Raw genomic sequence first — 12,629 nt, 5'->3', positions numbered from 1 at the left:
GTCCTGACTTTTAATCACATTGAATATTTTGTGCCAATCCCTTCTGGCCTGCAAAGTTTCTCCTGAGAAATCATCTGATAATCTCATGAAATCCCTTATAACTTACTAGTTGCCTTTCTCTTGTGGCTTTTAGGATTCTCTCTTTGTCTTTAACCTTTGCCATTCTAATTATAATCTGTCTTGGTGTAGGCCTGTTTGGGTTCTTCTTGTTTGGGACTCTCTGCACTTCCTGGACTTGTATGACTATTTCCCTTGCCAGGTCAGGGAAGTTTTCAATCATTATTTCTTCAAATACGTTCTCAATCCCTTGCTTTCTCTCTTCTCCTTCTGGTACCCCTATGATATGAATGTTGTTATGCTTGATGTTGCCCCAGAAGTCTTTCAAACTATCCTGATTTTTTTGGATTCTTTTTTGCTATTCTAATAGGGTGTTTTATGCTACATTGTCTTCCAAAATCGCTGATTCGATCCTCTAGTTTATCAAATCTGTTGGTGATTTTCTAGTGCATTCTTCATTTCAGTTATTGTATTCTTCACTTCTGACTTCTTTTTTTTTTTATGGTTTCTATGACCTTTTTTTATGCTTTGCTATCTCTTTGTTGAACTTCTCACTAAGTTCCTTGAGCATCCTTATAACCACTGTTTTTAACTCTAGTAAATTGCTTGCCTCCATTTGGTTTAGTTCTTTTTCTGGAGTTTTTTTCTGGAATGTATTTCTTTGTTTTCGCGTTTTGGCTGCTTCCCTGTGTTTGTTTCTATGTATTATGTACATCTGCTATGTCTCCCAGTCTTGGTCAGGTGGCCTTATGTAGTAGGAGCCCTGTGTGGCCCTGGCACAGTTTCCCTGGTCACCTGCTCTAGTGCTCCAGAAGTGTCCCTTGTGTGGGTTGTGTGTGCCCTCATGTTAGAGTTGAGTCTTGATTGCTACTGGCGTGTCAGTGGGTGGGATTGACCGTCAGGCTGATTGGCTGTGTGGTTTGGTCATCTACAGCTTACAGGCTTACAGGCTGTATGGGGGGCTCACCCCACTAAGTGGGATTCATCCCAGCAGGTTCTGGTGCCTGTTGAGACCACCCTTTGGGTGTGCCACTTGTGGGGCTAATTGGGCAGTTTTCTGCTGTGGTCTGAAACCAACCTCCAAGTGGTTGATTCTGGGGCCTCTTGGGAGGGGTTCTGGTGCAGGCCCAGATCACCCACTGCCTGTGACCTGTCAGGGATTATCTGGTATGTGCTGCAAAGTGATCCATGGTTGCCTCTACCTGTGCTAAACCTAGAGGAATGTGGGAGAGGCCATGCTGCAAACTGATGATGTCTGCCACCAGTACTGGACCTGGGATAGCTCCACAAAATTCCAGGACACCCCAAGGCCTGCTGCTACCTGCCAGCTCACTTAAGGTTCAGCCACTGATAAAGCCTGTGTGGTACACAAGTTGGGTGAGGCAGGGTCTCAGGAAGTCTCCAGAGTGGGAAGAGTTGTCACCAGTTTAATGTAGATTCTGGTTTGGTGTCAGCGCTGAGCCTGGAGCGACTCAGCAAAAGTTTTAGAGCCCTCCAAGGCCAGTCGCCGCCTGCCTGGGGTCTGTGGACTCAGATGTTTTTCCAAGAAAGAGTGCAATATGGGTGGGGCTGCCTTCTCACAGAGAAAGTGCCTCTGGTGTTGGGGAGTTGGGTGGGGGCAGGTTCCCACTGAGTCAGCAGGTTGGAACAGGGGAGCTCACCAGACCAATCATATTCAGATTTGGCCTGTCAGGGAGGGCTCAAAACAGGAAAGATGGTGCCTGCCTGCGGCCTGCACGGGAGAAGGTCCCCCCTCATAAGGAAAATGGTGACTGTCCTCCAGCCCTCACCACACACCTCAGTCTGCCCCCCATATGCTTCTGACGCCCCCTGAATCACAGTACCTGTGCTGGAGCCCAAGGTGAGTGGCTGTGAATGAATGAGACTGTACGTGTGCCCCTTAAGAGAATGTCTGGGTGTCTCGCCACCTTCCATCTCACCTGGATGGTTGGAATCCCCACTGTCTTTCACAGCCAGATATTGTGTGGGTTCCTCTTCCTGGCACCAGTGCTCTCGGCTGGGGAACCTGGTGTGGGGCTGGGGTCCCTCGCTCCTCTGGGGGAAACCTCCACTGCTGAGATATTCCTCCTGATTCTAAACCACCACATGGAGTTTTGGGGCCAGCCTGTTTCGTGTTTCCACCCCTCCTACCAGTTTTAGCACTGTCCCTTTTTTAAGTCCTTAGTTGTAAAACTTCTGTTCAACTAGACTTCATATGATTCTCTAGGTTGATTGTTCTATAATTTAGTTGTAATTTTAATGTGTTCATGGAAGGAAGCAGGCACAGTGTTTATCTACTTCACCATCTTAGATCTCCTCCTGTATATTTTCTTTGGTGAAGTGTCTGTTTGAATCTTTCACCCACTTTTTAATTGAATTGTTTTCTTATTAGAGAGGTTTACAAAGTACATTGTAGATACAAGTCCATTTTTAGAAATGTGATTTACAAATATGTTCACCTGATCTGTAGCTTATCTTTTCACCATGTTAATTCCATCCTCTGAATTTTGCAAAGGGCAGAAGTTCCTAATTGCGATAGAGTCCAATTTATCTTTTTTTGTTATTTATGAATGATACTTTTGTGTTATATCTTTGCCTAAGAGATCTTTGCCTAACCCAAGTTTAGATTTTCTCCTGTGTTTTCTTCTAAGTTTTATAACTTTATGTTTACATTAAGGTCCCTAATCCATTTGACTTAATTTTTATATACATAGTACAAGTTATAAATTGACTTTTTCTTTGCATGTGATATCCAATTGTTCCAGCACTGTTTTGTAAAAAGACTATACTCTCTCCTTTCAATCGAATTAATACACTTTGATGAAAAATTCTTTAATATATGGGCTAATATCTGGACTCTGTCATCTTCCATTAATCTCAACTGGAGCAATTTTGCATCCAGGGGACATTTGGCCAAGTCTGGAGACAGTTTTAGTTATCACAACTAAGAAGATACTGCTGGTTTCTGGTAGGTTGAGATGCTGCTCAACATCATACATGCATAAGACAGCTCCAAAACAAAGAATTATCTGGCCGAAAATGTCAATAGTACTGAGATTGAAAAATTCTTGTCTATCTTTGTGTCAATACTATACTGTCTTGATGATTGTAGTTTCATAGTAAGTCTTGAAGTCGGGTAGTATAAGTCCTTGAACCTTACTCTTTTTTTTTCCAACTGTACTTTGACTATTCTAAGTCCTTTGTTTTTCTATGTGAATTTTAGAATCACCTTGTCAATTTCTTTAAAAAAAGCCTAATGGGGTATTGACTGTGATTATGTAGAATATATTGATCAATTAGGAAGTAATTGAAATCTTAATATTGATTCTTTAATTTTTCTCTGCATTGTTTTACAATTTTCGTTGTACAGGTCTCATACTTTTGTCAAATTTATCACTAAGAACTTATAAATGGCATTTTTTAAAAATTTCAACTCGTGATTTTTTTTAGTATATAGAAATACAATTGATTTTTTTGTATGGATTTTATATCTTGTAACCATATTAAACTCACTTACTAGTTCTAATAGCTCCTTGAGAGATCCTATCATATTATTTTTATAGACAATCACATTATTTTATATCTTTCTTTCCAATCTGATACCTTTTATTTCTTTTTCTCAACTATTACACTGGCTAGAACCTAAAGTACAATTTGATTAGAAGTATTTACAGTGAACATCTTTGCCTTGTTTTTGATCTTAGGGAAAAAGTATTTAGTCTTTTACTATTAAGTGTGATGTTAACAATAATTTTTACGTATTTTTTATCTAATTGAGCAAGATTTCTTCTGTTCTTAGTTTGCTGTGAGTTATTATTAGGAATGGATATTTGATATTGAGAAGTGCTTTTTTGCATATATTGAAAATATTATTTGATGTTTCCATTTTCTCTCAGTATGGTGAGAAACTTTGATTCAGTTTGAAAGAGTTAAACAGCCTTGTATCCTTGCATTCCTGAAAGAAATCATATTTGTTCATTAGGATGTATTCTGTTTTTATATATTGTTGGGTTTCAGTTGCATTTAATATTATTATGGATATGGTTGGGTTTAAGTCTTCCATCTTTCTATTTGTTTTTTATTCTGTTCCATCTATACTTTTTCCTGCCTTCTTTTGGTGCAATTGAGCTTTTCTATGATTTAATTTTACCTCCATTATTGATTTATTAGTTGTAACTCTTATTTTAATAATTGCTTTAATGTTTATACTGTACATCTTTAACTATCACAGTCTATGTTCAATTACTATTTCACCATTTCACAAGCAGTATAGGAATCTTAAAATAGTAGACTTCCATTTTTCCCTTTTCTCACCTTTGTGCTATTGTCATATATTTAAATAATAAAAATTATTTACCCACATAGTTATTATTGTCAATGTTCTTCATTCCTTTGTGTCGATCCATATTTCTATCTGGTGTCATTTTTCCTTTTGCCTTTTTTATACATTCCTTTACATGGACCTTTCTTTTACTTTTTTTGTAGTATATGTCTGTGGATTATGAATTCTTTCAGGTTTATCATATCTGAGAAAGTCTTTATTTTGCCTTCATTTTTGTTTTCTTTTTGCCTTCTTTTTCTTTTAGTTCCTGTGCATACAACCCTGGCATCACCTTTCCTTATGTCTAGTCAGTTGCCAGGGCCTGTCTTACCTCCTTTATATTTTCCACAACAATTTTGCCTTCATTTTTGAGTGATATTTTCCCTTGATAAAGAATTCCAAGTTAACAGCTTTTTCCTTTATTTAAAAAATGTCGCTCCACTACCTTTTACCTTGAATTATTTCCAATGAACAATCTGCTATCATTCTTATCTTTTTTCCTTAGCATATCTGTCATTTTATCCTCCGGCTGATTTTAATATAGTCATGAACCACATAACATTTCTGTGAACAACAGACTGTATACATGATGGTGGTCCCATAAGATCATAATGGAGCTCAAAAATTCCTATCATGTAGTGATATAGCCGTGGTAATGTAGCATAATGCATAACTTATGTGTTTGTAGAGATGCTATTGTAAACAAACCTACTACACTGCCAGTCATGTAAAAGTATATAGCACATACTGTTAGAGTATTAGGCTATGCTATCTAGGTTGGTGTAAGTATACTCTGATGACAAATCGCCTAATGGTGCATTTCTCGCAATGTGTTCCCCCTCACTAAGTGGTGCATGACTGTATTTCCTGTTTATTACTGGTTTTCATCAATTTGCTTATGGTATGCCTTGATATGGTTTTCTTCACATTTCTCGTATTTGTTGATTTTTGAGCTTCTTGAGTCGATAAGTTTGAGTTTTAATCAAATTTGGAAACTTTTTGACCATTCTTTTCCTCAAAAATTTTATAGTCTTCCCGCTTAACTCCCTATCAGGAATTCCAATTTAATATATGTTGGGTTTTTTGAAGTTATCTCATATCTCACTAATACAAGATATCTCACTCTTCATTTTATTCAATCTTTTTTTCTGTTTCTGTTCATTTTGTGTAGTTACATTGCTCTATCTTCAAATTCACTGATCTTTTCTTCTGCAGTGTCTAATCTGTTGTTAATGCCAAGTTAACTTGGTGTTATTGACAATCCAATGTGTTTTTAACACAGACATCGTAGTTTTCATATTTAGACGTTTAATTTGGGAAATTTTTTTGTCTTCCATGTCTCTACTTGACATCTTGAATCTTCCCTCTAGCTTCTTGAACATATGGAATACAGCTATAAAATTATTTTAATGCTTTTGTCTACTAATTCTATCATTTTTGAGGCAATTTCAATTGATTGATTTTTCTAACTCATTATTTTTATATATTTTCCTGATTCTGTGAATTCCTGGTAACTTTTGATTAGATGTCAGACTTAACTTTTACCCTGTTGGATGCTGGATATTTTTGTATTCCTATAAATATTCTGGAGTTTTGTTCTAGGGTACAGTTAAGTTTCTTGAAAACAATATGTTCCTATAATGTCTTAACCTTCAATCATTCTTAGTTAAAACAAGGCAGCGATTAATGTAATGTTAATTTTTTCCCCGCTGTTGAAGCAAAACATTTCTTCTTACTCTACACTGTGCTTTTGAATTAATGGGTTTTTCCACTCTGACGGGTGAGAATAGGCACTCTTCTGGTCCGTTGTAAACCTTGGAGGTTGTTCCCTCAAATCCTTTTAGGTTGTTTTTTCCCTAACCTCAAGTAGTTTCCTTACACTCATGCCCTAATCAGTAAGTACAGTAAGTCCTCACTTCATGTCGCCAATAAGTTCTGTGACTTTCAAGTGAAACATCATGTAATGAAAACAGTTTTACCATAGGCTAATTGATATAAACAAGACTTAAGTTTCTTTGGCATCTCATCAATGTTACAATGAAATGATGTTGAACAAAATGATGTTTTTCGCAGACCTACTATACTCTGTTGAAGGCTAGAGAGTGACCTGAAGATTTTTGGAGTTTTCTATTTGTGTAGCTCGCTCTTCTCTAGTATTTTATCCTAAAAACTCTGGCTGCTTTGACCTTTCTGAATTCCAAGTTGCATCTCCTCTACTCAGAGAGACTCTGCCTGGGTGCCCCTTTCATGTGCCATAGCCTGGAAACCCTCTTCAGGTGGTAATCCAGGATAACGTAGGCCTTATCTCATTTATTTTCCATCTTTTAGGGATCACTGTACTCTGTTGCATGATCTCTAATGTTCTGAGAATTACTGTTTCATATATTTTGTCCATTTTATAATTGTTTCAGGCAAGAGGGTAAATCTAGTCACTTTCAGTCCATCTTGACTAGATGTGGAAGTTTTGACATAATGTCACATTTAGGTTTCTGCAGGAGCAGTAGAGTCAGAAGATGAAATAAGAGGTTGTAAGAGAAGTGCAAGGATAGATTATGAAATAGAATAGGGTACAACAAATCTAGGTGAGACCAGAATGTGCATCATTGTGGGACTTAGTGTATAAGATTGGCCCAAAGTAATTCCCAAGAAATGCCTGATTGTATAGGGACCACCTTTAATGGTATAATTTCCTGTCTCTACTGTCTTAGCTACACCAAACATAATGACTGAGCCTTTTGTGTATCATCACTGAGAGTTAGGCTCACTGCAGGATACCAAGGTGAATGACTTAAAAGTTTGCCAAAAAGGAATTCAGTGCCTATACATGAGGTACGTAACTTTATACAAGATAGAAAATAATAAATTTGGTTATAGGAATATAGATAATATTATACAAGAATTCAGAGGAAGAACACATTACATACTTCCAAAGAACAGAACTGACATTATACTTGGTACTTCATATTGTTTAAACCACTTGGCATTTTGCCTGGCATAAAGTAAATGGTTTCTTATTGTTGTAGATTGGTTAAGAGCATGTGCCCTGAAATCAGACAGCTAGGATTTGAATCCACTTGCTGTTTATTAGCTATGTAACTTTGGACAGAATACTTAGACTTAGTTCTTCACATTTTTTTTTTTTTTTACATCTGAGGGAATAGTAGTAGTGGCTTCCTCATTGAATTGTGATGAGGATTTAATGAGGTAATCCATATTAATATCTTAGACAGAATCAGAATCCTGCCACTCAATATATGCTAATTTTTATAATTAATTTTATTAATAATGAAATTTAAAATCCTAAAAGGTAAGCATTATCCTTAATCTCAAAATGGTGTGTCTGGAGGGAGCACCTTTGGCTGCTTGCCACAGAGACATGATTGTAGTGGCTTAAGGAAATAGTCTTTTTTTTTTTTAATGAAATCAAGTCCAAAGCCAGTCTGAACAGGGCTGGTATTGTGGTTCCAAGTTGCCACCAGGAACTCAGACTCATTAATCTATTCATGTAGCCATCACATTTGGCTTTCATCTACATAGTTGTTACTCTTATATCCATGATGGTTTCCCTATCTCCAGCATTGATCAGAGTTCAGATAGGAAGAAAGGAATGGACAAAGAAAGACCTGTGCTAGGTGAGTGAGCCAAAGATCTTTCTCAGAAAACCCATCAACCACTTCCATGTTTCCCCGAAAATAAGACCTAGCCAGACCATCAGTTCTAATGCGTGTTGGAGCAAAAATTAATATAAGATGCAGTATTATATTATATTGACCTTATTTTAATATCATATTAATATAAGACTGGGTCTTATATTAAGTTTTGCTCCAAAAGACGCATTAGAGCTGATGGTCTGGGTAGATCTTATTTTCAGGGAAACATAGTTCCACTTTTATCTCGTTGGTTAGAACTATCGTATAACTATCTTAGTTACAAGGAATGCTAGGAAGTATAGTTCTTTTTAACATATGAGCACATTACCATCCCAAGAAAAATTGTGTTTTAGTAATAGAGAAAAACAGAATTCCTTGAATATTGTTTAGGCCACTAATGGTGTCTCCCACAAATGAGAGAACTGAAGTTCCGAAATTCAACAACTTGTCTGAGGTTGTCACACAACTATTAAGTGATAAAACTCATTTGGGTACCAAGTATCATTCCAGTATCATTCCACATTCCTTCTGCTACACAGTCCAGAAAAGCAAGGGTCTTTTTATGATAGGATCTTTCGGTTGAATCTTTCATGACAGAATGTGGACATGGGATTAAAATGAAGATGTATAGAATTCAAGGAGCAAGTAGGAAGGATTATGTGGCACTTTGGGGGATATGGGTAAGTTCATTTTGGTGAGAACTTCAGGATACAATGAAGGAAAGAAGCTGGGAAAAGATTGGAAAGATAAAACTGGTTAAATGGCAGAAATTCTAGAAGGCCAGGCTAGAATTTTACATTTTACTTAGCATGTGTTAGACTAATGTCTTATTTAAATGATCTATTAAAGGAACCCATTGAATCCAAAAGCTTTTGTAAAATCTGGGTGAAAAATTAAGGTTTACAGATTTCTGAAGATAGTTACGGTTACCAAAGTGGTGATAGAGTAATTTAGTGATTACCGTAATAAAATTTTCTGACCGTGACTCTTGCATCTATAATTACTTTTAGAAACTCTTGGGTTTTTTACATTTATATTCTACAAGGACACTCTAAAATCTTAAACATGGGTATTCTTTCATTCAACAAAACGGACGTGTTTCCTGCCCTTTTGGATCTTATATTCCAGTAGAGGGAGATAGACAATAAATAATAAAGATAATACATTAATGTATGTATTTATACATAAGTATATTTTATTATATGTGCATCTATGAATTATTATATGCATATTATGTACTTACATCTTAGGTTGAAAAGTGCTATGCAACACAAATGGAGTAGAGAAAGAGGGAAATACTAGGTTCAGTGTAGAGAGAGTTGCAGTTTTACATAGGGCAATCAGAGCAGGCCGCACTGTGAAGGTATATGTTAGTAAATTCTTGAGAGGAATAAGTTAGTCAAGCAGGTACCATGCAGAGTAGTGCAATAAGAGGGAACTGCAAGATTAGGAATTTCTTGCTGTGCCTGAAGGTCAGCAAGAAGGCTAATGTGGCTGGAATAGAGTGAGCAAGTGAGAAAGTAGTGGAAAATGAAGTCAAAGTGGCAATAGAGAGTCAGATCACATAGGGTCTTATAATCCATTATGAAGACTGGCTTGTACTCTGAGTGGGGATGGGAAGCCATTGCTGAGTTTTGAGCAGAGGAATGACAACATGATATGATTTACCCTTTAAAAGGATCACTTTGACCATTGTATTCAGAATAAACTTTATAGTTAATCTGTTTCTACCTAGGGGCAGGGTAGTTTTTTGTTTATTAATATATCACGGTAGATGCTTAGAAAACATTTTTGAATGAATGACCATTTACATTTAAGATTTGAGAGTGTCCTTAAAGAAAATAAATGGAAAACAACCTAGAGAGAGATGGGAAAGTTAAGGGGAGAGAATTGCTGGAAAAATGTCTTTGAATAGGAGAAAGGGGATGGGACCTAGTGCTCAGGCAAAGGGTTTGACTTTAGATAGGAGCATGGATACCTTATCTATGGATAGATGACAAAACAGACTACATGGGTAGGGGGGCTAGTAGGTGGGCACAAGTGAGAGTCTGTAGAAATTCTCTTCTGATTGCTTTAGTTTTCTCAGTGAAATAAGAAGCAAGGCCCCTAGATAAGTGTGAAGAGGGGTATGTGGGGGAAAATATGTTGGGGCATTGAAGAGAAAAGCTAGTAGGAGAGTAATTAAACTAGGGAAGTATAATAATGTTAACAGGCCTGCTTGATTAAGGGTTCATTTGAGGTTTACGTTCATAAATTGAAATTCAGATTAGTCAGCATGTTTGTGTGTTTTATGCCAGTTGCAATCAACAGTAACTGAGTATTCATGGAGAACCAGACACTTACCTGCTGACTGTATAAGAAAGATTAACAAAACCTAATCCTGTCTCTATGGGAACTCACAGTGTGGTGTCAGTTATACAATTAACCAGTTGTAAAATGGTATAAGAGCTATCAATTCTAACAAAGGAAAAACATTTTATATTAAAGAAGTTTGAGGCTGGTGAACAATTCAGGTTGTGGAGGGAACAGCAGATTGGTGTCAGAAGGCAGAGGACTGTGAAATAATAATAATCACTTCTAAACTCTCACATCCCTGTGTCCAGTCAAAAACTGTTACGTAAAAGCTGTGCTAATCTCAATCAGATCCTCTGCTTTGAAACTCATCTTAAACCACATCTCCAAAATTCATTGATATTGCATCTCTGACTTTCCGTGAGTCACTGCAAAGGCTATCAAGATAGTGTTCTCCCTACTGCAGTAAGCAAAAAACTCAGTTTTGCTTTACCAACAGGTTATTTTGGAGGTATTTTAAAGGAGCCACTGTTTGATGATCTTGGAGGTCCTATCAAAATCTGGTCAACATGGAAACAGCATGCTTTTCTGAGGCGCTTTAAACCGCCTGCACTGGGTCTCTCCAATGGAGATGGTGAGGTAAGTTCAGATTGGGTTTGAGCTCTCATAGTTTTACTTTTTCATCAAACACGCCCAATGCTAAGTTTAGTTTGAGAGTATCTAGGAATAAGAAACTCTTTTTAAAAATCCATTGATTGATCACGTTTGAAACACTTTTATTTTCGGTAGAAATCTACATTATCACTGACAGTACTTTTGTCCTTATTTCTTCAGTGTGCGTCTGTAAGAGGAAGTTGACAGGGATGAAGATGGGTGTGATCTTACATGTTTAGAAGGTTTCCCTCCGGACTGGCATCCTTTGGAAAAACTATCTCAGATCATTTATGAAAAATCGTATCAAAACTTTTGTCTATGAAACTCTAAATTTATTTGGGTGGGGTGGGGTCCCCAAGATGCAGAGCACACAAGATTTGACTGACTATTGCTAGATTCATAGGTTTATCTTTAGTCTAGTACTGTACCTACTCTGGGCTGGATTCCTGCATCTTATATGTTTATAGTATTATCAAAATGTGTCTTCTTAACTTGCTAAATGATATAAGCATTTTTTGGAATTATAATAGTTATTTTGGGGAACTTTTGATATGAACAAAATTTTTCCTTTTGGGAGGCACTTTGAAGCAAAAGGGGAGCAATATCCCAAACATACAATTGTCTCCATTTTAAATAAGAGGAAGCTTCCAAAATATATTCAAGGGATAATGAAATTGCATCCTTAAAAGACTCCTTGGCAAAGGCAAGAGAAATTTGTGAAAAATTTAAAACTGTATCTTTTAGATCCCTTTAAATCACAATTTAAAGATAATGTCCTTTATTCTTCTATTTCATTTTCTCATCCTATAGTCCTTCATTTTCCTCTGTACTATCTCTCCTGCTGCCTTTTTCTCCTTCCCTCCAAAACACCTCAAAAGGAGATGGTTTTGTAGCTGTAAAAGAGAAAGATCACTTTGTTTAGTATTGGAGACAGCTCTCTCATTTCCATGCTTCGAGTATTAATAAATGCTGGCTTTTTAATCATACAAATCAAATTGTCAAGGGGCCTGAGTTAATGTTTAAACCATCTGTAATAATAACTAACCCTCTCTCTCCCTCTCCCTTTCCTACTCTCCCTTTCTCTCCCATGCTTGTGTGCATGTATGTCAAAATAGGTTTTCCTGCATCTAAACTTTCCCTTCTCCTTAATTAAGGAAAAATAATTAGTCTCTTACAATGATAATTTTGTATTTGAGTGAAGCTGGTTTCCTCTCTCATGTTTTCTTTCTATTTCTCTTCTTTTCCCTCCCTAGGGAAACATTAAAGATTAATTGACAAAAACATTACTCTGTCATTGTGTGCTCAATCTAGGAATATCTAATGAAGAATTCCTGAAATAGAAAGAAAAGTCTTTAAATTGTTTTGTAGATTTTTTTTAAATTGCTTTTTAAGACGTATTTCTGGTTAAAACTACAGGAAAAGAAGAAAAGGCCTTGGTTCCAAGATGAAGGGCTTTGAAACAGGATTTAAAGAGTTTTTATAATTACATTTATGAATACAAAGTTTACATATTATATAGAAAATGTTCATAAGATATTCCTGATAAATAGATGAATCAATGGACAAATTAGAATGAGTTAATCATATTGGTTTAAAGGATTGAAAAACAATTATCTTCTTCCTGACTTTACTGTATGACATTGATGTCAACACAA

At 36.5% G+C, this 12,629-nt stretch overlaps 1 protein-coding gene across 4 annotated transcripts in view; it reads left to right on the top strand.

Moving 5' to 3' along the window:
- The window catches only part of CARF (calcium responsive transcription factor), a 62,886-nt gene extending 50,777 nt beyond the window's left edge, over window positions 1-12,109 (top strand). For all 4 annotated transcript variants that reach the window (XR_004423700.1, XR_004423701.1, XR_004423703.1 and 1 more), the window contains 2 exons: window positions 10,820-10,959; window positions 11,155-12,109. The gene's annotated coding sequence lies outside the window, so the exon portion shown is untranslated. The remainder of the gene's footprint in view (window positions 1-10,819; window positions 10,960-11,154) is intronic.
- Window positions 12,110-12,629: the final 520 nt, after the last annotated feature.

This window comes from Rhinolophus ferrumequinum, chromosome 8 (assembly GCF_004115265.2).
Source record: "Rhinolophus ferrumequinum isolate MPI-CBG mRhiFer1 chromosome 8, mRhiFer1_v1.p, whole genome shotgun sequence".
Lineage (NCBI taxonomy): Eukaryota > Metazoa > Chordata > Mammalia > Chiroptera > Rhinolophidae > Rhinolophus > Rhinolophus ferrumequinum.
Note: the sequence above shows the minus strand (reverse complement) of the source record. Positions and strands in the feature narration are given on the sequence as shown.